This window comes from Geospiza fortis, unplaced genomic scaffold (genome assembly GCF_000277835.1).
Source record: "Geospiza fortis unplaced genomic scaffold, GeoFor_1.0 scaffold172, whole genome shotgun sequence".
Lineage (NCBI taxonomy): Eukaryota > Metazoa > Chordata > Aves > Passeriformes > Thraupidae > Geospiza > Geospiza fortis.
In genome coordinates this window covers 5,636,391-5,659,326 of record NW_005054309.1, presented here as the reverse complement: position 1 = coordinate 5,659,326, position 22,936 = coordinate 5,636,391, and the positions used below count along the sequence as shown (strand labels likewise).

Genomic DNA, 22,936 nt, shown 5'->3' with positions numbered 1-22,936 from the left:
GAGGGCATGCCTAAAAGCACTACGAAACAGCCTTAAGTCAGCTGGAGAAAACTAATTTCAAGCATGGCTGTCTAGCGTTCCTGTCATTCCTATTATCCCTCCAAACTATTTCAGACATTTTGAGCAGCGAGTCCTAAGCGATGAGTTAGCAGGGGTTGTGACATTAATGGTCCAGAAAGGTTCAAGCACCGGGAGGGAGCGATGACAGCGCTTCACAACCGGTGGCAGTTCGGAGGATTCCGCTGGATCTCTGTTTGTCAATAACTGGGCTTCGCCGGGGAGGAAGATGTGACAGCTCTCGGAGGTAGGATTTGCTCGGGGAACAAAGGGAGCTGTTGCTGCTCGGTGGCCGCGGTCGGGGCTCGGCTCCCCGGCAGGTGCGGCGGCAGCGCCGGGGACGGGTCAGTGCCATGGGGGGAGAACCGGGGATGGAAATGCTGCGGAAAGCCCTGTGTTTTATGGCAGAAATGCCCCGAGGACAAACTGGCTCAAGCCTCGCTGCCTGCTGAGTGTGCATTCCACGTTGTTCTTCCCGCGGAGTAAAATGCATAGAGGTCATGCAAGAAAACACTTTACTCCTTTTCCAGCCAGCCAGCCCGGCTGATTCTGAGATGGGGAAGCCGCCCTAAAATGAAAGGGGAAGAGGAAAGCTGTGGAGCCTGTAAGATGAGGGAGACGTGCTATTAACGTGTAAAATGTGTCTGGAGTGCCGCCGATGTCATTTGAAAGGGGGAAAGCATTCGCGGGGGAAGGCGGTGGGAGGAATTTTCCGGGTGAGGGACTCCTTGGGTTATAACCTATTGCAAAAGAAGGCGTGATGTGCCCATCCATTTTGCATAATCAAAGCTTTCTCTGCACTGTTGGCATTGTTTTGCTGGACGAGCAATGTAGTTTCAGGCAGAAAAAGGCACGATTTCCTCCCGTGTCACTGCCAGCCCCCTGACACCCTCCTCCCCCTGACACACCAGCGTGGGGAAGGATGTACACAGCGTTCAGCTGGATGCTGAAAGGGCTGCGAGCAAGGGCTGAGGGGGAGAATGATCACTCACTGGGATAACAGGGAGACTTCCCCTGGAAAAAACCTTGTTTCTTCCCAGCCAGAAGTCCAAGAGGTGATAGGCAAAGTTGGAAGCTTCATGTACTTTTTTATGATGTGCCAGTTGAGCATCACTAGACAAGAAAATGTCCAAAAATCAGAGTCAGGTCTGCGTGGCCTGTCAGGGCAGTGGGGTCTGCATGGGGTCCTGGGCAGGGCTGAGTTCCTGTTTTTGTGTGTGTGTGACCCTCACCAGGATGAGCAGCAGGAACATAATGAATGAAAATCATATTTCCATGCATATGCAGAGCCCTTATCATTCGGTGTGCTTGAGCTGAGTGTGATGTTCCCTGGGCTGACAAATTGTTTCAGCTTGTTCATTAAAGTTTCATTTCCAAACAACACAGGGACTTCAGAGTGAGTGGTATTTAGTAACAATAAAATGTTCTGCTTGTGGAAATGCTTCTCACAGGACCCATTAAAAATGCACGTAAAGAAGCTCAGTCATATCTTGCAGCAAGAGGTATGGAGTCACTTGCTGTGCTAAATTTTCAAATTAAGGTTATGATACCATTTTAAATCTACTTTAATGTGGATGTCACTAAGGATACTTTACAATACTGTTGCCAAAAACTCACAGCTTCAAGAATTCTGTTAGACTGGTTGTTTTCATTAAATTTTCATCAGAAAAAGAATTCCTACATAGCAGGGACTTACCAACTAATTTCAATTTACTCATCCTAACTAATGTTCTCTTTAAGGAGAACTTCAGTGTGTTATATTGCATTGTAAATAGGTTGTGATATAATTCTTTTTAAAACAAAACGCCAATGACAATTTAACAACAAAAGTGCTTTCAGTCTAAGTGAATACTGGTTGTGCCAAAAAGAAGCAATATTGGATCAGAAATTTGTAAGAATTCCTTTTAAGAAACATAAATATTCCCCATTTGATCCAAGCAAGAACTTTTCAGTTAACTGCATTACTTTGCATTGCAAATCTGGGGGGAAATAATTTCAACCCATGTTATGTACTCTACTGAGTACATAAAGATAACAGTGAAAACTTTCTTCCAAAGACATTGTTGTAGCAGTTTGCAATGTGGATCAAAGAGTTATTACACAGAGATATGAAATCTGTGCCAGAAATGAGCAATGCATGCGGAAATCAGGTATATGGCTTTTCTTCTCCATCTCACTTTTGTCCAGAAGCTTAGACAATTTTACCTTTTTTTTTTTTTACTGCAGTGCCTCTCTGAGAGAAGGGTGTGAAGGGGTAAAACCCTGAGGAGGTGGGAGACTGTGTCCATCCTGTGCCCAGACTTCTCTGAGGGACTTGGGCAAATCCCTCAGCATCTCTGGGAAATGGGCAGTGCATCAAGGCTAAGGTGGTGGTGATGCAATGGAAACACAGGCAGTGGTGCTCAGGGAATGAGGCTGAGCACAGGGCTCCAGATAGGGCAAAATGCAAACCCAAATTGTGTAGCAGAAGGAGATCAATGTTTCAGGCATTTTCAAGTGTAGAATATGATACAAGGCAAATCCCATGATCCGAAACTCAATCTACTCTCAAAACTATCCCAGACCAATTGGCCACTTAGAAAAACTTCTGCCAGGACCAAATACCCATTCATCTGAGTCAGATGTGACTCCTAATCTCCCATCATTCCATCAATGGGCAGCAGATAGTGGAGCAAAGTACATCAGATTGATCCACTGTGCTGAGGGAGGATTTCCCTGCTTTCTTCAGAAGCTCAATGAGCACTTTTTGCCATGAATCTCACTTGCCCTTTCTGTTATGAATTTCCTGTGGAGGTCATGCAATTTTCTAATTTATTTATTTGATATTATTTAGGGCTTTCTTCAGCAAACAACTTCTTGGCTTACAGATCATTTGGGAATGGCAAATGTTTGCAAATTCAGACTGTGTTGCTTGGTTCAGTCCTGTGGTGTTCCTTGATTAGCTGACTTGTGCAGCTAACTGGCAGAAAAGGAATTGCAAATTTCACAACCAAGTGTTCTGTTTCATACTGGATTTCCATCACACTCAGTCAGGTTTAAAATTCATGTCTTGCAAGTATTCATACCAGCAACACATAAGCACTGAAGTGCTCCCACCAGACAGATGTGAGAGCCAGGTTAAACAGTTTTCAATTTCATATGAATATTCATGAAAAGTGTTTGGATTCCTGCAGCTCTGCTAAAATGAATAGTGGGCATCATCCATCGTGCACTGCATGGGCTGTTCTCTTGCCATGTCCCCATGGGCTCCCCAACTCTCCAGAGTAAGCCCACAGTGCCAGTGGAAACTGTTTGTGCAGCCAATTTAGAAGGAAATACGCCATAATGGAAATTTCTAAATTTTCCACATTATAACCTCTCCTGTTGTGCCTGTCTTGCACATTCTGTGACATGAAGACAGTCAACAGTGAGGCAGTGAGAGCAGGAGAAAACACTGAAAAAGGGAAAAATAAGGGTGACTGGCAGAAGGAGGGATCAGTGGCACATGGAGCAGATACAGAGGTAGGAATGGGAACAGCAGGAACACCTAATGTACAAATACAATTTTTAACAGTGACTCTAGTGAATTTGAGTCATTAACCTCAAGGTCTGTGGTCTTACCAGACTCAGCCCATGGCAAGCCCTGGATTTGTTGCTCCCAATCCCTCTCTGTGCTCACCAAAATTGCCACCAAGCAAGGGGGTGACAGAGTTTACTTTTTGTCATGCCGGGGACTGTTAACATGCCATGGAGATATGGAAGAGTTGCGAAAATGGCAGATGAGAAGAAAACTAACGACTGATATATGGTTTAAAAACAGTCAAAACCAGCTGGGTGAAGAATTTCTGTCAAACGTATTTCCTCACAGACAAAAAAAAATTTCAGCTGTCAAAACACCAAGCTCTTTTACTCAGAAACAAATCAAGGGGAGAAGGTTATAAAACATGAATATATTTGCCTTTTGAGATATTTTTGCACTATTCTTATGTCATATAGGAGGAAACCTCACGTCTCCCACTGAGTGAGCTCTATTGTCCATGTACTTTATATAGAAAGTCTGGTGTGAGCTAAATCAACAGGGCTGCTAAGACTTCATAGAGGCAAGCAGCAGTTACACCCCCATCAGATGGCCCCTTTTTACCTTTTCAGTGATTTTAAAGTCCAATGATCCTAGATATCCCTTTTTATTCTAAAAATAGAAGTGGGCCTAAATTGCAGTGCTGTGAGTCACACTGTAGAGTCACTACAGGCAACACATGTGTATTCATATTCTGTCAGGGCACACATAACACCAGACTGATACTGCCTGGGGAGAGCAAGAGAATGAGAAGAATTAGAGGAACTAAAATCTGAGCAAATACAGAGAATCTTTGCTAGGACAAAAATTGACTCAATGTAGTCTGGAATTCAATCCCAACTTGAAATTCCCCCTAGATACTGTTAAAACTCCTATTATGTCTTCAGATACTTTTTCTTTCTTAATACAAAGCTATCCTGCTACCCATAAATAATTTCCATCTCTGCTTGTGCCCAATGGGATGCCCCAGCCACTCACAGGTACCCAGCAATTGTGCCTGAATTCAGTGTTCCTCCCACTCTGTGCCACTGCATTGTGCCACTGCCAGAAGGATTTTGAAGACCAGAGGAGCCAAAAGAGCATTTGTCCCCCTTCCCCACTTCCCTTCCAGAGGCTCAGCGCTCAGAGTGAAGTTTCTGCTTCAGCCCAAAGTGATTTATCTCTCCAAGCTTGCCACCTTGGTGGGACCCCTCCCTGTAGCCTTGTCCCTTTGTGCCTGTTTAGGTGTGACACCAAAGGAGGGACAAGACAATTGCCTGCCTTGAAGAAGTGCTGCAGAAAACATCCCATATACTTGGCTAGGTTTTATTAGTGGGCAAGCTATTTTCCACCTCAGCAGAGTGGCACTCCTCACTGACAGCCATTAGTTATTTGCAAATTTAGTTAGGCATTATAAATGTCAGGCTCCTGGGTGCATAAATAATGTTTCAGAGTAGTAACCTGAAATAAGTCAAACTAGGAAGGGTGAGAAGATCTGGAGTATGGTCCCTTTGGGACCTACTTCCACTTCTAATTAATATCTGGTACTTAAAGCATCACAGCCCATGGTTAAATCAAAGTCAGAGGGAATAAAGGAATATTAAACCCTCCTGGAGAACTGTGTCCAGGTGCTCCTCAGTGCAGCTGCCAAACACATCGGCTGCTTGACCTCAGTCAGGAGTGTATTGGCTTTTTTGGGGGGACAGCTCAGGGAGCCCATCAGCCCCAGGGCAGGCATTGCCCCTTGTTCTCTTGTTGCCTTCCCTTTCCCATCTAGCCACCCACTCCTGCACCTTCCAGGCTCTCCTGGCCCTCCAAGCTCATGGAACCTCCTGAAAATTGTGCTTTGGTCTTGACTCATGAGGGAGTCCACAACAAACTGCAGAGCTGGTGCAGGAGAAGCAGGAGAAGCAGGAGAAGCAGGAGAAGCAGGAGAAGCAGGAGAAGCAGGAGAAGCAGGAGAAGCAGGAGAAGAGCAGAGTCAGGAGCAGGCACAGTCCTGGCACAGCTGAGCACCCCTGAATTGCTCTCAGGAGAAGCAGGAGAAGCAGGAGAAGAGCAGAGTCAGGAGCAGGCACAGTCCTGGCACAGCTGAGCACCCCTGAATTGCTCTGCCTCAATGATCTGCACAAAGAGGCTCCAGCCAGCCACAGGCTGACCACAGCAATGTGTTCAGAGCCCAGGGCTGGCTGGCTGAAGGGCAGAGAAGGACAGCACTGTGTCTGCACTCACTGCTCTTTGATCCTCAGGGCCCATCTGGTCATTGATGAGCCATTTGTATTGATTCAGCTGTGAAAGCCAGTCTTTGTGGAGATGCTGTTGTGGTTTGGCAAAGTTTACTGCTCTGGAAAATAAGAGTTTTGGAAGGAAAGTCTGAGTGGAAAGCATCACATTAACTAGGACATCTTTTTATTCCTTCAACAAAGAATATATAGTTCAAGGCTTAGGGAGCAATAACCCATGGAGGGAACAAAGGAAGTTCATTTGTAACCATAGCCTTTTATTAACTGGAGAATATGCAAATGAAAGGTCCCTTGACTCTTGAAAACCACTCTCAGTGATGCCTCAGGGTATATAAAAAATTTCAGATAAATTCCCCCTTTGTGTTTGATTCCATATAGCAAGTTGATCTGGGTGTCGCTCTGCTCTTTAAATGCTTTGCTGCTCTCCTAATTATTAATTGCATGAAACACATATCCCCCCATCTTGCTAAAAGCTTCACAGGACAAACTCTCAGGATATGAAATATCCCAAGAAGTCCAAAGAAAGATTTCTTTTGGTCGAGTTTAATTAAGATGATCCAGTATTTTGTGTGCAGGTGATTTGGAAGGACTTTGTCACAGGTAAACAAGCTTGGGGGAAAAAAATTGCTTTTATCTCTCCTTGCTTTCTGTTTTAGTCATATTTCAAGTGGATTAGTATAATCTTCCCTCGGCCAAACTCCACAGCCAGTCTATTCCATCATTGTTCTAATTTTATGAAAGGAAATGACTGAAAGCAATTAATTAGAAAACTCTTCAGAGATGCATATGTGGATGTGCTTTTTCACTAAAAACTCAAAAAAAAAAAAACCCTCTGCATTTTAAAACTATTTATCTGGTGCATTACGCATGATCAGGAAGTCTTTTTTAGGTGCACCTACCTTATGATATTTCCCCACATAAATATGCTCATTGTGTAGAGATATCTGCAGTAACAGCTCAGTCAGAGAGGAGCCCCTGTTAAAGCAGGTTTGAGTTTCAGGTGGGTTTTAATTTTCTTTTTTCCTGTGTGATAAAGTTGGTTGATTTCAAGTGAGGAGTCTTTCTCTGCTGGGACCTGAGCTGTCAAAAGCCATCACTGAACCTGCAAAATTCTGTCATAACACCAGAAGCCCAAACTCTGCTCCAGAACCACCAGCGTTCAGGGAAAATCCCCAGTAATTGACAAGTGAGGTTTTTTTAGCAGAGATGTTCTGCCAGCCCGAGCCATTATTTGCGCACACACCTGGGGGACAGTGCTAACACAAAGAGTAAACTCCACTGACATGAGTGAATTCATCATCACTGAGATGACACAAGTGGCTTCACACTAAAACCTTGGACTAGGCTATTCACAAACCCTTCAGATCCATCAAAAAGGCAAATTCCCACGTTGCAAAGTGTATTTGATTTCCGTGGAATCAAATAAAACCTCTACATTTCCCTGAATTCAGGGGGAGGGATAAGTCAGAGCCCTTGACCCCAAAGCTGTGCCTGCCTTAGTGAAACATCAGAGCAGTGAGTGCAGAGAGGTGCTGGCATCCAGAGCCAGTGCAGAGGTGCTCCTGGCAGGGCAGGGAGAAGATTCCTCTGCAGAGGTGCTCCTGCTCTCTGGTGAGTGCTCATCCACAGAGGCAATGCAGCAGCCCTGCTCATCTGCAGGAACACTTCCCAAGCAGTTTAAATATTCCTAGGGAGGCTCCTAGAAGATTTAACAAACCCTGCTTCTTTCATCGGGAAATTTTGAAGAAAAGGTATTTTCTGCCTTTCTTTGCTTTTCAGTTCATTTATCCCCTATTCAGCCTCCATGAAAACATGTTTGTCTGCCTTTTCCACCCTCCATTCTCTTGTCTCTATTTAAAACCCTCACACACCACAGCCTGCTGGTCACTAGCCAGGTATCCAGATGGTATTTCTGCACCACATTGATAGGTGCCTTAGAAATAGCAGGGAGAGAGGGGGAAAAAACATCACTGAAGACTTCAGATGCTCTTTTTGATAAATGGCAATTGTAGATCTAATTAGCCAGTTCCATCCTTTTGAGAAGCTGGGGAAGCAACAGCAGTTGCAGTCCCACAGAGCAAACACACCAGGACACGTCTCTCACTGTCAGGTTTTAGCTTTCCCCTCAGAGCAGTGTCAGACAATGTCCATCTGTCCATCCTTCTTCTGTGAGAGACACCAGGTTCTGTCAGGCCTCCAAGGTTTGTCTCAGAGCCCATCACCCTCAGCACCGCTGCGCTGTGTCAACTACTTCTATACAGACAACTGCTTTCCAGAATAAAGAGCAAACACTGCTCACCTTAATTGCATGAGCATCCCTCTGGCAGTAATCAGGCTAATTGCTTCAGTCAGGCCAGCAGGACCTGGCTCCAAATCAACCACCAAAATGATTATAGCATAAGTGCAGGAGTTCCTTTACAACTCCAAGGCCCACTTGTTAAACATTATTTACACCTCAGAAACACTGGTTCTCTCTTCCATTTTATCAGGAGAAAGGCAGAAAGGTGCCAGAAGCACCTGTGGAAGTGGTGGGGAGCTGAGCTCACCCCAAATGCAGTGACAGGGGAGACAGGTTTCCTTCCCCTTTGCTGAGATGCCATGAGAAATGTGCCCAGGGGAGCTTCCAGTTTCATGTCTGGGAATCCCAACATTCCTCCCAGGAAAGGCACAACACTGCAGAGCAAGCTGCCAGGAAGGGAACCATCATTGCCTGAATCTGCTGCAGCTGCATGTCTGACTTACACCTTAAAGCATGAGATAGCATATCCTTGAAAATATTTAGCTTGCCCAATAAAATGGGTAGATGCTCTCTTTACCTGCAGAAATTTCTAGGGGTTATCTAAAATCCTATTAAGCAATTGGTGTGCATCCTGTGGCAAATATTTTAGCATAATACAGAAGTTCCAGCAGGTTCATTTCAGCAGTTTGTGCTGGAGGGGAGTGAAAATCCCCAGAGCCAGCCGGTACCCTGTGCTGGAGATTCCCAAACCAAGGGAGCTGGGAGAGGACCTGACTGGAAAGACTTAAAATCCCATTTCCACCAAGAGGTATGTGGGACAGAACCAGCTTTTGAGGGCGAGATCTTCAGCCTGTGTTTTAAACTGTGCCTTTTAAAATGGACATTTTGGCTGTTTCCATCCCCCAGTCTCAGGAAGAGCCCAGGCTGGGCTGTAATTTTTGGCCTGTCCCCAGTGCAGAGTGTGACCCACAGCTGCAGCAGGAGCTGCCACCCAGCTCTGGGGCCCTGAATTAAAATCCCCATGGTTTATGGAGTGCAGGGGCCCTGAGGGTTGGGGTGCAGGTGAGCAGGAGGACCATGTCCAGCATCTTCAACCTGCCTTGGTCCTGCTGAGCTGCTCAAATCTCCTAGGGCAGCTAAAGCTTTTTTCTAAGCAGTCCCCTCTTACAAAAATCTTTACACGTCTCTAATCATTTTTACTGTCAATCTCTGCACTCTTTTTATAACCATTTAAGACTTTATGAGATAGGATGACCAGAAATGAAAAAAGATTCTGAGGATAAAGCATGCAATTGATTTATGTTAATGGCACTGTAATAATATTTTCAGTGTTTGATTTCTTTTTCATTCTGTACACAGCTAAAATGATGATTACTTTTCTATACATCTTTCATTTATTGAACCACCGCTTATGTTGGGCTCCACAAATTTGTTCTCAGGTCTGTTTCCAAAGCATTTAAAATATAATTAATTTAAAATCTGCCAACACATAAGAAGTTGAGGTGATTCTCTGCAATCAATCTTACTCAGATTCATCAATGAATTTCACCAGCTGTCAGGCTTCTTGTGCATTTGTCTTTGTAAAGCTCCTCTGACTTCACCAGCTTTGACACACTTAACAACTGTTAATGCTAAAAAAAACTCCCACTCTGTAATTTCTATTGAACCACGCCATCAGCCTTAGAAGTCCCCCAGATGAGCATGAATAAATATCATAGTCACCTGTGACAGCATCTTCAATGATTTTAACATTTTTTACAGCGATAACTTTCATCTCTTATGCATAACTCAGAGATACAAAAGAGAAGTGTGCCAAGATATGTTGGAGTTTATAAAGGGAATCAGAGAATAAATGTTGTTGCTTAGTTTTGCTTTCATAATAGATTCTGTCTTGAAATATTAGGTGTCAAATCACCTTACCCTAAAAGGATTAGAATAGAAAAGCACCTCTCAATGATGGGGGAATAAACCCTGACTATTTTTGTGATGGAGTTTGATAACCCAGCAGAAGGGATTACACAGGACAGTGTCAACAATAGCCAGAGACTGAGCACAAATGGGATTTTAATCTTGTTTGTCAGCTAAAGATGAACAAAAACCAGCCCAATTCCCATCTCAAAGTTGATACAAAATCCAACACAAGTATTTCATCAGAGGCCTGACAAAGCCACTTGCCTTTCTTCTATTTATTACAAGGTGGTTGTGGCCCTGCCTTATTCTGACTGGTGGGAGAGACAAATACAATATCACAAATTTGGGACCTTTTGGAAGCTGGAAACACCAACAATAAAAACATTTTATCTTCAAAAGGTTGCCAAAATTAAGGGCAACATTTTTCAAAGCAGCTCATCATCACGAATGCCTTCAGACCTCCCTGGGAAACAGCTGAGAGCAGGGGCACTGGTCTTTCATCCCCAGCCTACAAAGCAACTAACAGCCTTCACACCTTCCCTGCAGGCTGAGATGTGGGCAGGGGATTTTACGTTCAGGGATTTCACAGTTGCAAATGGTGTGACACCAACCTGTTCTGTAGGTGTCACCTCATATCCCACGTCTCTGTTTTTCGGGCTGAAGCGCTGGCATCGCTCACTGCTGCAGGCACAGGAGCCCATCCCCAGGCTGAGAGTGCTCAGCTGGAGAGGCTGTGCAGCAGCCCTGGCTTGCCTTCATGCATGATCCAGAGCACAGAGGAGCTACCCAAACAGCAAGCACGATTTTAGCTAATTGCCATATTCATTATTAATGCGTGTGACACGGCAGCCAATTAAAGCCTCGTGTTGAGCCAGGTGGGAGACAAACATGGAGCCATAAAGATCAATGAAATGCATTTAGGAGGTTGCACATGAGTGCAACATGCAGCCCAAGGAGGTGCTGGGCCAGGAGCAGGGTGGTGCGTGAGCAGGGGGGGCTGCACAGAGCCCAGCACCCCAACATCACACACACACAGCCTCTCTGCCTGCCTCGGGCTCCTGCAGGCAGAATTCTGAGCTCTGGTGTGAGCAGCAGAGAGGAATGAAAGATTGGGACAGTAGCAGTGCAAATGAATTGCCCTATCACAGGTACTGAATGATGATTTTGCAGCTCTCAGAGGCTGGATGGGTGATAAGTGATGCCCTGGGGTGGACAGAGGGAGAGCAAAGATGGGCCAGGAAAGTGAAAGGCAGGGGGATAATTAATTAGAGACCAGACCATTTTCTAGCTCTTTCTCTCTGGCAATTTTTTCTGGGTTGTGTGTTTACAGCATCACAGTAACAGGACCATCAGCTTTTCTTTCAAAGAGCTGGTTACCTGCCAGTGAATTGCACTGTATAATAGCACAAATACAGCAGAATGACATTTTCATTCATGAGGTTTCATAGTAACTGCAGAAACAAACCTTCCCTCTCTGAAGCAGTGACTGCCTTTCAGATTCTCAAGCTCTCATTTCAGGATAGCACTTTCCCCCTATTTCTGTGTTTTTTCATATGTTATATTTCTGACTTTCGTGTGCACATGATGAGGAAACATTGCTGATCCAAATGGAGTTCCTTTTCCTCTCTAACTCATTTTTTTCATCTATAACTTATTTTATTGCCAGACATGAAAAAACAGCTACAAGTTATATGACAGCATCTCCCCAGCTCCTGAGATTTCAGATGTGCCTTGTGCTTGTGGTATCTCTTTCACTAAATCTGTGTGAATAAGACAGAATATGTTGTAAAAGAAGCATTTTATCATAAATTAACCCTCATTTCTTCATTCACATTCTGGAGATACTGTCAAATTACTTCACCTTCTGCTAACTCCTGCTTGTATTTACTATCTAGCCTCACAATTGAAAAATCAAACTAACAGGCTGTTATATGTGAAAAGTAGTTTTTACTGTAAGAAAATGAAACATAAATATAAATGCTGAAACCAATAAACTTCAGAAAAAGCAAAACTACAGCTGTCAGCCTTATAATCAAGAATGGCAGCAGCATCACAGCTAAAACTGAAAATCCTCAAACTCAATGTTCCACAAAGCCAGGTGCTGACTGCACCAGCCCACAGGAAGAACTGACCCCTCCTCAGTGAAGAGTGTGTGTTTCAGCTGAAAAGGTGTCAGAAGAGGGATTGTATTTTCTTATTTGAAAGCAGAGGAGCAAAGGCACAAAAAATGTACCTGTATTGTACCAAAACACATAGGAAGCCTAAAACAAAGTTAGCAGTCAGTCTCCCAAACCCCAGCACAATGACAAAGCCCAGCTGATGTCTCCTATATTCATGGAATTGTGACCCTTTTTGCTTTATTCTCCTGGGCCAGTGCACCTGGTGTGAGAGCTGCCACCCAAGTAAAACAAATGCTCTTCTAAATGAAATCCTGCCTTCAAAGCCAGCAGCAGCAGCCTTCTGAGGAAGCTACAAGAAATTCCTTAATTGGTAAACACAGGATAATCTATGCCAACAGTGCTCTTACCCTGACAGAGATTAACTTTAAGCCTTGAAGCATGAATTTCTATGGAGTTCCAAAATTTAATTTGTTAGTGCTAAATATTATTACCCAAAGCTCTCTCACAGCTCACAGATGTGTCCATTCCATCTCAGAACTGCACTCCCATGCTGAACCATTCTGTCACCTCTTTAATTAGCACAATTACCTCTCTGATGGACGTTGGAGGATCACGTGAAACCCAGAGGTCTGTTGGTTAATTAGTACCACAGGTTAATGAAGGAGGAGAACGGAGAGGAGCACACAGATTTTTGACTGGTCCCAGTATTCACAAGTGAGATTATAGAGGAAGGTAAATAACACTGAAATGCTGCCAGCCTCGTTTCCCTGGATTTCTGAATTGCTTCCCCTTTGCAGTTTCCATGCCAAGCTTTGAATTGCTTTGTGCCCAACTTCATACAAACAAATTTGCAGAAAATTCCTTTCAAAGTCTGACTTAACACTAATACAAGCAACAGCCAAACGTGAAAATAGCGTGTCTGAGCAGTTGGGCTATGGCTGCTCTTTCTGTGATCACTTAAATGTGAAAGAGAAACAATAAAGCCAGATTTGCTTTTATCTCATCACAACTAATCCCTGGATTTTGCGTAAACAGATACCAAATGCACCTAAACCTCTTAATCAGCTGCCTTTTTTTTTCCCCAAGCACACAGAACAAAACCTAGCTTTGGGGTAGGAAGAAAAGGAAAACTTTGTTGTGTCCTCACAGGAATATTTGAACTCTCTTTTCAAGGGTCATTTTTCCCCATTACTGCTCCCAGAAAATACATAATGCTGCAGTGGATATGAACTGCATCAGGCAGCTGAAGGAGATCTGTGACAACAAACCTGTGTGGAAAACCCACTATTTTTATATGCACATTTATAAAGTTTTTATCAAACTGGTGGGAACCAAAACATTTGTTTTCCCCCAAGTAACTGAACTTGCAAGGATGCCCAAAGCAATTGGGTGCTGAGCAGGGGAGGTGTGCAGGTGGCCACAGGCAGCAGGAGCAGTTCCTGGAGCATCACACCACAGCTGCTCCCACTGGGGCCATCCCCTCCTGGGGCCAGGTGAGGCTGGCAGAAAGCTGCAGGCAATTAGAGCTAATTAACCCAGCTGGAAGCCCATTCCATTAGTGAGACAGGAAGGGGAAGGAAGGGGACCATGAGTCCAGACTCTGTGTTTCTCCATCTTGAGTGACTTGACAGAAATATCAGTGGGAGCATCATTGCCCTTTCCTGTGCTAAGGAAAAACACCTCAGGGTGGGAGTCACCCACCCCATTGCCCTCACCTCTGAGTGATGATTATCATTATTAATGAGTGGTCATTACCACTCCCTCTCCAGCTACCTCCAAAAATCCCAGGAGATCCTTTGCCCTCCTCTGCTGCCTCCCATGGTCTCACCAGGAGCTTTCCTGCCCCCAAGCCCAGGCTATGGGGGGCATTCACTGGACAAGAAGAAAGGTATGGCCAAGGCCATGAACATGTTTTCTCTTAGGTGCCTCATTAGAGACATACAGATGTAAAATAAAAGTAAAAATGAGGCAAGGATTGAGGCAGAATTGTGGTGGTTCAGGGATATCCTGCCCAAGGAGAGGCAGGGATGGTTCCCAGCCATGCTCCACATATCTCAGAGAGTGCAGCACTTCCCAAACCTTTCCCCTTCCATTTCACCAGCCTGAAACAAAGCTGTGTGTCATTTATCCCAATGGCAGCTGAAGCTTATTTGGGGACAGCCCAGTTTTTCAGATTTGCAGTTTCACTCATGGACATTTAACTGTTCTGTAAACAGGTAACAAGTTCAGGTCAGGCCAGAGCAGCTTTCTTTCCTCAGTAAAACTCTCCTTGCAGTGAACTCACTCCTGGCCTGAAAGCAGCCTTGGCAGAGGGGCTCCACAGGCAGAAACTCACTTATCTCTGCCCTACAAGATACACAGAACTCCCCAAAAGTTGTGCTTTTTTGTTCAAGAGAACAAAGATTGTACAATTTTCTTCCTCTCAGGGAGTAATTGGACCGTGCTATACAGCCTTTTAAAAACAACAAATCATCCAAGCAAATCCCCAGAAAAGCCTTTTCCAGCTTCTCCTTCACTGTTAGACACGTGAGCAGCGCAACTCTGAGCTGAGCTCTGCCCTGCCACCAGCCCTGCTCTGGCTGGGATGGAGCCCAGCTGGGCAGCCAGAGGGGCCCTGGCCACTTGTCACACCCCAATTTTGTCACAGCCATTGCTCTGCACTCCAGCAGATAATGGCTCTGGGTAGTGCAATCCATGCCCCTGCTGCCAGGGCAGCCCTGGTCACTGCCCCAGCCAGCCAAGCACTGCCAGCTCCTGCTCAGCTCTCACTCACCCTGGCTCTCACTTTCAGAAACAAGGGTAAAAGCAGATCCCTTGGGTAGAACTACCCCTCTCTCCTTCCACCCCTTTTCCCTCCTTGTGTCCTTCCCCTGATCTTTAGCAGCGCATGCCCCATGAGGGTGGCTGGACATTTATAGTGCCACTCAAGGTAAGTTAAGGCCTTTAATCTTTCAGGACAATTTGTCTCACCAGCTGTTCACTATCAGAGTTTGCTCCAGCTAAGATTCTCCAGCATCTAAATGTCTAAAAAATGCAGTGCACTTCAGACCTGTTCTTTTGCTTTCATTGATCCCAGCTAGCTGTGGAATATACAAATATTTGCAGTCCCTCCAAAGTTTCAGAGATGGTGATAAAGCATAGAGCACAAGCCCACAGGGAAAGCCAAGTCTAAGGACCAAAAAATCCCAAAGCCCACTTTTAGGCAGTACCATGTCAATACATAGAACACAGATGCAGAGGATGGGGCTGGGCAGTCAAATATTTCCTCTTTTTTGGGCAGTGGCCTTTCCTGCCCAGCCAGCACCATGAAGCTGACCAGCAAGGAGCAGAAAACGAGTCCCCAGTGCTGAGGCTAGCACATACAAGAATAATTGCAAATACAGAACAGCCAGAAAATGGAGTTGGAGGCATGAAAATGTCAGTTCAGAACTCAGTGGGGGAAAAAAAAGTGTAAATCGCTCATTTTTAAGGACATGACTAGTGTCACTAAGAAGTACATTTAAGGTTAAATTATCTTGACTACAGCAGAGAAAGGTCAGTTAATCCTTTTACTTGGAGCACATGGCTATTCCCTAGGATGTATTTTTTTCTTGTTCCATGCAAGTTTTTGTATCAGAGGGGTCCCAGTCTTCAACACAATTAAAAGTTATTGAATTTTCATTTGCACTGCTGCTTTGTTCTCATCTTGCTGAAGTAAACGCAGTTTTCAGCCCCTCTCCCCCACAGCATTAATTTTTCCATTGGCTTTATGGAAGCCATCAATTTACTGCCTGCCTTTTCTCATGATTTAAAAGCATCATCTCAGTAACATTGTTATCTACCAGCCATATTTCACAGATATTGGGAAAGTGGTTTATACTGATATCTTACTTAGCATCTGGCTGACAGGACAATTGCAGGGAAATACTGCCAGAGATATAAGGCCATTTTGTGATAAATAATGAGCTTTAAAGCTTAACAGGTTGTTTTCTCCAGAAGAAATCATAGCAGTTCTCCTATGCACAAAATAGCCACTTACCATACAAAGGCTGAGATTGAAAGTGCTCCTTAATGCATTAAATAAATCCTAGAGGGTGACCCAGGAACAGCTGAGCTCTGACCTGAAGGTTTTCATGGCTTCTTGAATTATCTAATTTGCCTGAAGTGAGTGACTGCTTCTGGGAGTATGTTAGCTAATAATGCATTCCAGAGTTATTAAGGTTTATCATGTAAATCTTTATTTGAATGCTTTTAAAATGCATATTACTTTCTTGATAAACTATGATGGCTCCTTAGGAGCCATTAATACAAATTAGGGTGCATACCAGATGTAGTCGAAGGCCTTATGAAAAGTACTGATTCCACATGCAGAGTAATCAGCTTTTAAATTATATTAAATACTGCAGCTGTAATGTTTTTTCCCCAATCTCAGGGATCAGATCGCTCCTTAAAAAACATTTTTTACTGAATTCATTTCCTCAGATAAAAGCCCAGTTTTCAGTTGTGCAGCCAGGAGATGAGAAGTTAGAGATTGACAAATTGTGGGGAGGGGAGGACAAGCTCCTTTCATTTGTACCAGTTAGAATTCCCCAGACACTGTTCATAAATAATTTCCATAATCTAAAATATGTGTTGCTTTTGATCAGAAACCCCCAATATACAAGCAGAGCAGAGTTTCTTGGTTATTATTCTTACCTCCAGGTCCTTGTATTTGGTCCCTTTTACAACACAGCAACCTCAGCCCTGCACAGCGAGTTCACTGTGATAAATTTATTTTCCATAGTCAAGGTGGGCTTAGGTTCATTCCCCACACCACAGCTCTGCTGCAAACATCATCCCCACATGGAAAACCCTACCCTGATGCAGGTTACATGAATAGGATGATAGGAAGAAAAGTTGCATTGACTTCAGCTGGAGCCAGGTCAAATCACAGCATCTCACCTTGGCCTCCTTCGAGCTCCTCCAAGGCAAAATGAGGTTTTGAGCCAGGCTCTGCAAGGCAAAACCAGGGGCTGTGGAAACAGAGAGTTTCTGGGGGAATAGTGCAAACACTAGCTCAGCTATAAACGCTGATGGCTTGTCTAGGGGAGGTATTTGCCATGAAATAAGAAAAAGAGAAAAATCTGAGTGAAAACCTCAGGATCTGCCCCGTGTGGATCAAGGGACCTTGTCACCACTGTGAGTGGTACAGGGCCTTCAGCGACTGGTTGGCACAGGTGGTGCCAAGGGAGGATGGTTCATTTGTGTGCTGTGACAGAAAAACTGGATAAAAATTGCCTTCATACAGGAAAAAGACCTGAGGATGAGTCCTATTTTGCTTTTCTGATGGAAAACTCCCCAGACCTCTCCATGGAGTGTCCTCAGAGCGCCATTCCTGCACCCTGTGTTCCCATGGGGGGAGGCAAGCATCTCTCCTGCCTGGGCATGGGGCAATGTCACTTTGCCAGCTTCTTCAAGGGCTTGCAAAATATTGCTGGGATCAAAGTAGCCATGAGAAACAGTCAATAGAATAACACAGAGAGCTTCTGTAGGCACCTGGGGAGCCATAGGGTGCTGCAGCCCTCACCCACCCTACATGGCCAGCTAAATTAACAGGAGCTACAAAGCCAGGGAGAAATCTCTTTCTTTTTGGCAAACTTTGCTTTCTGATCACCAGTTACAATTTTTGCAAGCTTCTGTAGTGTCAAAACTTGGTACCAATTATGCATTTGAAGACAACCCACTGGAAAAAAAAGCTGTTGGCATTCCCTGACATATTTCTGCTCATTAGGTTGCAACAGGTAGCAGGGGACTGTGGGAAGAGGGTTTGTTTATGTGTTAAATCTGCAGGTATCCGTCTACAAAGTCCTTTATTCATCAGTGATATATCATGCTGCTGTTGAGCACATCCTGTACACACAGATATATCTTCTTGACAGACTAAGACAGGCAGGATTTGGAGAGAAATTCTGCTTTTTAAAAACAACCTCAAGCAAACTGCCCATATCAGATTCAGATTCCCTTGTTTATGTTTCTGAGCCCCATCTCCACCATTATCACATTCCTACTGAAACCTTGTGGTTTCAGACTTTGGCAAGCTCTGTTGAAAGATAATTGAAACGCATTAAAACCTTTTTCAATGGCTCCTTATTTCATCACGGACCAAGTGAGACTCTATGAAGGATTATTTTCCTTCCTTGCAGCTCTTACCTCTATTATTTTCTTTCCTGTAATGAACCCACTTGGTCTAAGTTTAAACTTTTACCTTTTCACACCCTTTGCACAAGACGAGTTTGGTTTTACTATGGCAACCACACATCAAAGGTAGGATCTTTCCTCTGTCTCTAGAGAGAGAAGCCTCCAAACTTCTGCTTCTCTCTCCTTCAAGATTTAAATATATGTGGCAGCAAGGCTTGTAAGACCCAGCTCCCACAGATGCTGGTGTGAGCTGTTTCTGTGTTTTTGAGGAGCAGAGGAGGCAGATTCAGTGTCAGATGAGCTCTGCTCATCCCCAGGTGTGGGGTGGATGGCTCTGGGTGTGCTCCAGGCACAGGGACAAATGCTGTCACAACAATGCTGCACTTTTATTCTGTGAGCAGCAGTGAGGCACCAGCTCCCTCTTTGCTCCTTGCACAGTCAGGAGCAGCACTATGAAGGATTATAGCACAACTGGGGAGTATAGAGAAGGCGATAATTTATATTATAATGTCCAGAAATAATGGGTGTGCATTTGTTCCCATAAATGCTGAGACACCCTCAGATGCAAGGGTCACTGATGCTCCTTCTTGTGGTTCTTCAAAGGGAGCTGGCAGACGAGCAGCACAGCTCCAAACCCCTTGGGCAGTGCAAGCAAGAGGCTGAGAGGCACTTTCCCACCTTGCTTTCCAGATCTCCCCAGGCAGACCAGCTGCAGAGTGGGAGCACTCAAGTCCCACTTCCACACAACCCCAAGAGGGTAGGAGCATTGGAGAGAGCAGCAGAGGGAGAATTACCCTGCTACACACCTAAGATAATTACCATTTAATAGATGCTACTCTGCTAGAGACACTCAGAACTGCGTGCAACGGGCTTTGCTCTCCCAAGAACACTTTAAAATGGATTTTGTGACTTTGGATTTTCTGCCCTTTTGGGAGGGCAGACTGGTACTCCCAGTGCATCACACTGGGACTGCTCTCAACCACAGCAGAGAGCAAAGAGGGGTACAAATTCAAGTGCAAGCAGCAGGCAAAACCAAAGTTTCATACAGGGAAGAGGTGTATTCAGAGAGCAATGTGTTAGGGAAGCATTTTGTTTCCTTTCTCTGCAGTGCTGCTGTGCCTGTCATTTAAAATTTTTGAGAGGTGGAGTTAAATTTACAAGCAGCAAGGACAAGGGAAAAGTTGATAATAGCCATGGGCTCAGTCTATAGAGATTGATCCTGCCAGTGATTGAGCTGCTTTCCATTAAAAGGCTGACAGCAATGCTGGGTGTTTGATTTACCCTTCCAATATCAGGATTTTTTACCCAAACCTCCTCTCTCCTCTCCAGGACTGTTAGAATATCTTTCCATACCACCTTTTTTTCCTTGATTACTGTAGAAATCCACAACATTAGTGTATAGCAACACAATCATCAAGCAGATGCAAAAATTTCTTGAGCACTCAGTCACAATGACCAGTGTCCCAGGGGGATTTCTGATATGACTATGAAGCCAAATAGGTTTTTTACACAGTTTTAGAGCTCCCAGAAATGATCTTAAGACATTAAAAAAATTCTACAGACCTGCTAGTCACAGAGTGCCTGGCAGGCTGCATTGCTTTTCCTGAGTGGGTGAACTTTATTTCCAGAAGTGCTCACACAAAGCCAGGTTGCTGCAGTAGTCCCTGAGGAGATGGTCTTTCAGGAGGGCAAAACACTGTCACTACATACCACACACAGATCCCCTCCAGCTCAGACCTCTCCAGGCTGCATTCCCATCCTCAGAAAATCTGCTCTGATCAATCCATCTGAGGTATTTCGACTTCTCTGACCTGATACCAGTCAATTCACTAAATCAGAGCATCCTGAGTTGGAAGGGACCCCCAAGCATCACCCAGCTCTTAGATGACTAGCTTCCCCTCAAGGTGAAAATCAAAAGTTGATCAACTAGAAGTTGTTTTAAACAAAACACCAAAATCCTGTTGAAGTTCCCCTGGAGTTTTTTTAAAGCTGTCACTCATCAGAGTTCATTTAGGCATCTCCAAAGCTGCTCAGCAGGTGTCACCCAGCTGAGCCACAGCCACATGAGCAGTGCTTGGGCTGGGAGAGGATCTCACACCAAGATCTGAGCTCAGAGCACACAGCTACCCTGTGGTGTCACAGACATCTTTTATGAAAAATCCTTTCCTTAGGATTTTTTCTTCCTGAGAAGCTGAGAGGCCTCAAGAACAAAATGCAAACATTGATTATCTGCTGCTGTGGAATGCAACAGGTGGATCTGTGATTGGTCTTATGTGGTTGCTTCTAATTAATGGCCAATCACAGTGAAAATCAAAAGTTGATCAACTAGAAGTTGTTTTAAACAAAACACCAAAATCCTGTTGAAGTTCCCCTGGAGTTTTTTTAAAGCTGTCACTCATCAGAGTTCATTTAGGCATCTCCAAAGCTGCTCAGCAGGTGTCACCCAGCTGAGCCACAGCCACATGAGCAGTGCTTGGGCTGGGAGAGGATCTCACACCAAGATCTGAGCTCAGAGCACACAGCTACCCTGTGGTGTCACAGACATCTTTTATGAAAAATCCTTTCCTTAGGATTTTTTCTTCCTGAGAAGCTGAGAGGCCTCAAGAACAAAATGCAAACATTGATTATCTGCTGCTGTGGAATGCAACAGGTGGATCTGTGATTGGTCTTATGTGGTTGCTTCTAATTAATGGCCAATCACAGCCCAGCTGTCCAGACTGTCTCAGCCAGTCACAAGATTTTATCATTCCATTCTTCTTGCTTGCTAGCCTCCTGATGAAATCCTTCCTTTTAGTATAGTTTTAATATAATATATATCATAAAATAATAAATCAAGCTTTCTGAAACAGAGTCAGATCCTCATCTCTTCCCTCATCCTGGCACCCCCACGAACACCACCACCTCTGGTGCCAGGGGCTGCAGTGACTGCAGCACCGAGGGGAGGGAGGCAGGCTGGAGCCTCTGACTTCTGTCCAACAGCACCTCCTGCACCTGGAGGTTTGCTGCATCCCCTCCCTGGCTGCAGTCAGTGCAGGGAAATCATGGAAAACAGATCACTAGGGGACAAGGAATGAGTGGAGCCCATGGAAAGCTGGGAGCAGGTATCTCTCTGAGGAAACCAGTGCAGAGATTAGCAGTGGGCAGCTCCAGCCCCAGCAATCTCAGATGATCTATGACTGAAGCCTGGCGTGCAAGGCAGGCAGCCAGGAAGGGGAAATCATTTCAGCTCAGGGTTATTTCTATTTTTAACATTTCTGTGCTTATTTCTGCCTTCCAAACAAAATGCACTGCAGACAACTACCTGTGCACTGAACTGCAGAGGTAACTGGGGTGGTTTCAGATGCAGGTGAAGCTGCAGGAGGAGACATTTCTAAAGTGGGAAAAACCAAGGAAACTAAATCACTTTTACCCACCTGGTAAATCCCCTTCCAAACAGTTCTGGGACAAATTAGCAATAGGTTATAAACCCCAGAAGTGTATTAGGAAGCCTGCATTCCATCTGATGATTTTCAGGTCAACTCTTAGAGATTCACATAAGGAAATGTTTCATTGTCCAAGTGTAAATATTTCTCCCTCCAATTTTTTAAAAATGTTACTCCTGACCAAGGAATAATCCTGGCAAATAAAGCAGCTATAAACCCCCTTATCCAGGGGAGAGGGTTCACCCCAGGCTCGTTACTGCAGACATTGTAGGGAGTAGTTAGCAGTAATGAATAATTAATGAATAAATAATGTATTTGTGTCTCAATACCCCAAGGTCTTTGGGCACCTTCACAGAAAATAATTAAAACAATAGATTACAAATAAGATGACAAGTCCCCAGGCAAGTGGATGTACATAAACCCACAGCAATGAGAAAACAGAGAGGATGTGAGGGCAGGAGCTCACAGGTTCTTGTGCTTTGCTCTGCAGAGCTCACAGCCCCTGGTGGTGCACTGTGCCCTGCCCTGGCACGAGGAGAAACCAAAACCACAGGCAAATACCAGCCCTAGCAAGAAATAGTCACAAGCCTTACACTCAAACCCATCTAAAAATGAAAGAATGATAGCCAGGAAGGAAAGCACAGGTTTCCAGGTTTCAGAGGTGCCTGAATCCATGAGTGCAAACAGTGTGAGATGCAGGCAGCTCCTGGCCATGTCTCCTGTGAGGGCATTTTTCAGCCAATCCTCCAGGAATTCAAATGGTTTGGTGGGGGCAAAGAGCAATTCCTGAGCATTACCAGCTTTGTGCCTCCTACACAGACCAGTGCATGAATTATAACTGCTGGGCCAGACACCATCATTAGCAGAAAGCAGCCCAGCAGCAGGTTATATACACAGGTATTTTTGATCTTTGGGGTAGTCAGAGACACCCCCAGCACAGTCTGAATTGGGAATTCAAGTGAGCAGCCACTGCTCCCTGCTGTACACAAACACACAGGCTGTTTTCAAACCCCCTTCACACCCATTTAAATAGCAGGATCTCCTTAGAAAACACAGCAGCCTAAAAGCACCTTTTTTCAAAATGACCCAAAGAAAGGTTTCCAGCTACCATTTGAGGAGCCACAAGCATAATATTTAAATAATTCACTGACTTGAATGGTTATGAGGAAAACGTGGAATGAGCCTGGCATTGCAAAGTCTTGGGGAGCAGAAGGGAAAAGTGGCTGTTTGCAATCTGGAGCACCTCTGTCCTG

The 22,936-nt window shown here is 44.6% G+C and overlaps 1 protein-coding gene across 2 annotated transcripts in view; it reads left to right on the top strand.

Moving 5' to 3' along the window:
• KCNMB2 (potassium calcium-activated channel subfamily M regulatory beta subunit 2) overlaps positions 1–22,936 on the top strand; it is a 137,986-nt gene that overhangs the window by 44,665 nt on the left and 70,385 nt on the right. The window contains exon 1 of one of the 2 annotated variants that reach the window (XM_031055526.1): positions 7–304. The exons of the other annotated variant lie outside the window; for it this stretch is intronic. The gene's annotated coding sequence lies outside the window, so the exon portion shown is untranslated. Of the gene's footprint in view, positions 1–6; positions 305–22,936 lie in introns of those variants that run through there. 2 annotated transcript variants of the gene reach the window in all.